Consider the following 4,721-nt stretch of genomic DNA (forward strand, 5'->3'; position numbering starts at 1 on the left):
TTGTGCCTTTGAATGTAGGTCGTTCCCGCGTGAGTTAGACAACTAGATAGTATGTGAGCTAAATGCTCGGGGTGTGCATGGCACGCCCTGCAGCTATCATCGAGGATGTCTTGGCTCAAAATATGGCGACGGTATGTTAAGGTGGAAATGACACCGTCTTGGCATGCAAAAATGAAACCCTCCGTACCAAACTTCAATCCGGGCGATTTAAGGAAAGCAAACGTTAGCTCACAAGACATTGACTGATCCTTCACATTTCTGTGGAAGATACCGTGCATCCTCTTATCGAGGAGCTGTTCACGAAAGTTTTTCTCTTGTGCTTTTTTAATCCGGACTTTCAGGAGTGAGCACTCGAGATAGATAAGATTTGATGCATTTTGCTCACCCCTAATACTGAAGTCAAGTCCGAGTGTTTTCGCAGCCTCCTCCGCCACTTTGTACAGAAACGCTCCTTTCCCCACTTCTTCGTGATTCCTGACCATTTTAAGAAGAGGGTCTTTTCCATTTGCAACTCTATGTGCTGTACCCAGAATAATCCTGTTGTGAAGACATTCAAGACTCAATATTCCGCGACCCACTTGACAGCGTGAGAATGACAGTTGCGGAACGGAAGACTTAAGATGCATGCTTTTGTTCATGTGCATAACCTTTCTTGTCCCGATATCAAGGGATCTGAGCTCGTTCTTCGTCCATGGAACTACTCTAAATGAATAGAGTAGTACCGGGACGGCAAGCATGTTCGTTGCAGATACTTTGTTCCTCGCCGACAGTTCGGAAGACCAAATCTGTTGGATGGGACGCTTGTATCTGCTTCGGATAGTATCCTTTATATATATGCACCTTTTAGTTTTCAAATTCAGAAGAGGAGAAATTGGTTGCGCGCGCAACCCAGTCATTTATACCGCCTCCTACTATATTCACACGGACATAGCCCTGTCATAGTATTGGACCACATCGCCTCCAACGCTCGTGGCCGCTCGTAAATGTATACCTACAACATCATCGCATGAGATTTCAAGCATCGTATTAAATTAGTTGAACTAACTTATGACATTCTAATCTCATCGGTCACTCGACTTAGTCCGTCGCTATGTTGTATAACTGGGTTTATCCGAGTAAAAGTTTAAGAAAAAGTAATATATTAATTTATTAGTTATATTTAAGTAATAATTTTTATTAAAAATTTTTTTTGTTAATAAAGTTAATCAAAAAATGTTGATAAATATTCTACTGAAGAAATATTAATAATCTTTATTTTAAAAATATTTAACAAATTCCATTTGTTGAAACAATTGAAAATGAATAAACTAATGTTAATAAATATTCGACTAGACCAATAGTAATAATTTTTAAGGAAAAAGAGAATTTTCAAAAAAAGTTGTTGAAAAAATCCCATTTGTTTAAATAATAAACAATTAATAAACGAATGTAATAAATATTTCACTAGACTAATAATAATAATTTTTAGGGTGTAAAACGAATTTTCGAGAAAAAAAATTATTTAAACAAATTCCAGTTGTCTAAATAATTAAAAATTAATTAACCAATAGTAATAAATATTCCTCTAGACCAATATTAATAGTTTTAAGTAAAAAAAGACGAGGATACATTGTTCAAAAGGTCGATTTCATGAAGAATTGACATTTTTTATTTTAAGGGTAGTTTTCAGGTACTCGTGGGGGTGTGTTAGGGGTGTCAAACCCATGTGTCTGATAGATGAAATTCTTTGTTGGATAATTCTCTACAGGCCCTCATACTCTCCCGACACATGTTTTTAAACCCTAAAAAATTATTCTAAAAACTCAAAAGTGATTTTTCTCCATGCATTTTACATGGGAAACTTCAAGTCAAAACCGACAACTGTTGAAATAAAAAAAAAAAATTAGAGAAAAAATAGCAAAAAAATGCTGCCATGCATTTTTGGACCACCTTATTGCACACTGCACCGTTATACAATATTTATAGTTAGGATTATAATCATACAAGTGCATTTATACTTTTAATAGTTTAAAACGACATCAAAGCTAAAACCGGAAATATAAAGTATAAATATACAAGAGTGCTTTAAAACAATTATAGAGTTTTATTATAATTATGTGCTTCAGTTCTCCATTAATGGGTGGTACACGCAGTGGAAGAACATGTATATAGTCAGATACACTGACTGAAAAGCGTCTGACCTAATATACAAATTATGATTAAAACATTTTATATCCCTGAAAGGCCAAGAGAAGAGACAATGCGAGCGTCGAACACTGCGGTTGAACAAATGTATTACTCATCCGCTACCATTACTGACTGATGCGGTGAATATAAAACATTAGTCAAATCATCGATTCATGCGAAACTCAAATATCGAGAGTCTCGCGCATTAAGAAACGTTTATCTGATTTGTCAGGGCGTGGCAATTTACAAATGCACCTCTACGTGATAATTTACAAATACACCTCAACGTGACTTTTCCGAAGACCCCAGTGTATATAAACCCCAGCACTACCCTCATAGATCGTCTTTTAGTTCCAAGCAGTCGTACAGATAACGTCACTCAACTTTGATATACGAAGCGCCTGACAGAGGTTTTGAGGACCTAGTAACGAATCTTCGAAGTTTTGAGTCTTTTGGAAGTCATACTGATTGTTATCACAAACGAATCGCGTGCCAGAGGTTTTGAGAACCCAGAAACGAATCACCGTGTTGAGAACTAAAGTCCCGTCGGCTGAAACTTTCAGTCATCGTTAATTGAGTCGTTTTCGAATGAAGTCCGTTGGGTTAACGTTCGCGAAAGAACTCAAGTGTAGATTGGGAAGCTGTTTAGGGCCTCGTATCGCACTACCCCTTGTGAAACGTGCTTGTGTATCATTCTCACAAACAAACATCTAGTAAGGTTTCGTCGCTGTCATACATTATACACGGAGATCCAATCGACAAATCAACTGTCTCTTGCCCTTTCTTGCGAAGGAAGATTCATGTAATTTAATATTTTTATAACTGTAATCTTTATAATAAACCTTTGATTAGTCTAGCTTTCTATCATTCATTTAATAGTACCGAAATTGACATAGTTCGCATAGAACTCATAAGTGACAACGTACCCACAAACAAAAATAAATTGGCAGGCCATACCACCCTGACATAATCAGCACTCTGGCTCCTTTCTTTCCAAATTTACATTCTACCCTCGCCTATTTGCTCGGGACGTGACAATAGCCTGAAAAGCAGGTCCTTGGGTGGCTCTATTTCCTTAGAGTGCTCAAAGGTTTTGCCGGATCATCGTATTAAGTCCTTATGGCAAACTTCGCCGCCTGAGAAAGAACTTTTCAATAGGCATGTAGTAAGATGGAACCTTATCATTTAGATAAGTCGAAATATACTTTTCATGCCAGCTAATAATTATTTTTATTAATAGTTCCGCTTGCGTAACAGCTGATACTATGATGTCTTTCAATTAAGTAATTTTATTTATTAATAGTTTTTCATAAATACAGACATAAGTTGCTTACATTTTGAAGTACTAAAGACATTGTTCGAAAATTTTTTACCTCCTTTAATTATATTTAGAGGTACGATTAATATCTATAATTTTTTTTCTTTAAAGTATACGACTGATACTTTTATCATTGTTAATTAGAAAGTGTTTCCAGCAAAAGAGTTTAATTTACTTTTATTTCTAAGAAATAGATAGAAGCATTGCATAATTGTAAACCAAAAATAGAAATTAGTCTCATTTTTATTAGATATTTTCATTTGAAACTGTAAGGCAAAAAAGTTCAAAGATAAACTACACTGTAAAAACAAGTGGTTAAATATTACGACATTAATCAGTGGACATAAAGATACCAGTGATTAACGTGGAAATGTTACTGCAATGTTTGAAAATTAATGTGATACTTTAAAATCACATGCAGACAGGAAAATTCCCGTAACGTCACTTTGAAGCAATGTAATTTTACGTTCTTCTCGTGAAATTCAACTGTAAATTTAAAATGGCAGAGGCAATGTCGAGAGAAAGAGACACATAACCTCAAAATTGACATTATACTATAATTGTTTTTTTTCTGTTTCTATACAAATTACTACACTCAAGGAGGAACTCATTCAACTCACCTTATATACCAAATATCAGCATTAGCTTACGTGCGTAGTTATAGGAGATAAAGTTTAGATTGCTGCGCATTATGAAATATAAAACCACGCATCAGAACATGTACACTTATAGTAATATGAATTTATCCCAACCTCATATAGACGGAACGGATGCAATACTTAAAATATATTACAATTGATACATAAAAACGCGAACGCATTGTTGTGTTGTCGAGTGACACCCGCCTGGCAATTAAATTTCCTCTGCAGTGGAATTATAAAATTCTGGTCAAATTTCCATCGTTCTTCTTTTTTACATTTTCCGTGTGAAGTAGATTAAATTACATTTTGTGAGTTTAAAGAAGCCTGGCAAAAGTACATGATAATATCGGTTATAATATGGTTGAAATTTACCACGTTCATCACAGATATTTTTATGTCCATTCATTACTGTGTTAATATTACACTTTTACAGTAAAATTGGTACAAATATAGTGAAGTTGCACTGTGAATTGCTGCAAGTTTATAATCAACTTGTAGATCTAACGCACGAATCATAGTAAAACGTTTACAAACCGACTTGTCATTTTCTACTACTTTTTTACAATGTATTGGTCAAGAATGGGCGTCCTCTTACA

The sequence above is a fragment of the Belonocnema kinseyi genome, chromosome 9, assembly GCF_010883055.1.
Source record: "Belonocnema kinseyi isolate 2016_QV_RU_SX_M_011 chromosome 9, B_treatae_v1, whole genome shotgun sequence".
In the NCBI taxonomy this organism is placed as follows: domain Eukaryota; kingdom Metazoa; phylum Arthropoda; class Insecta; order Hymenoptera; family Cynipidae; genus Belonocnema; species Belonocnema kinseyi.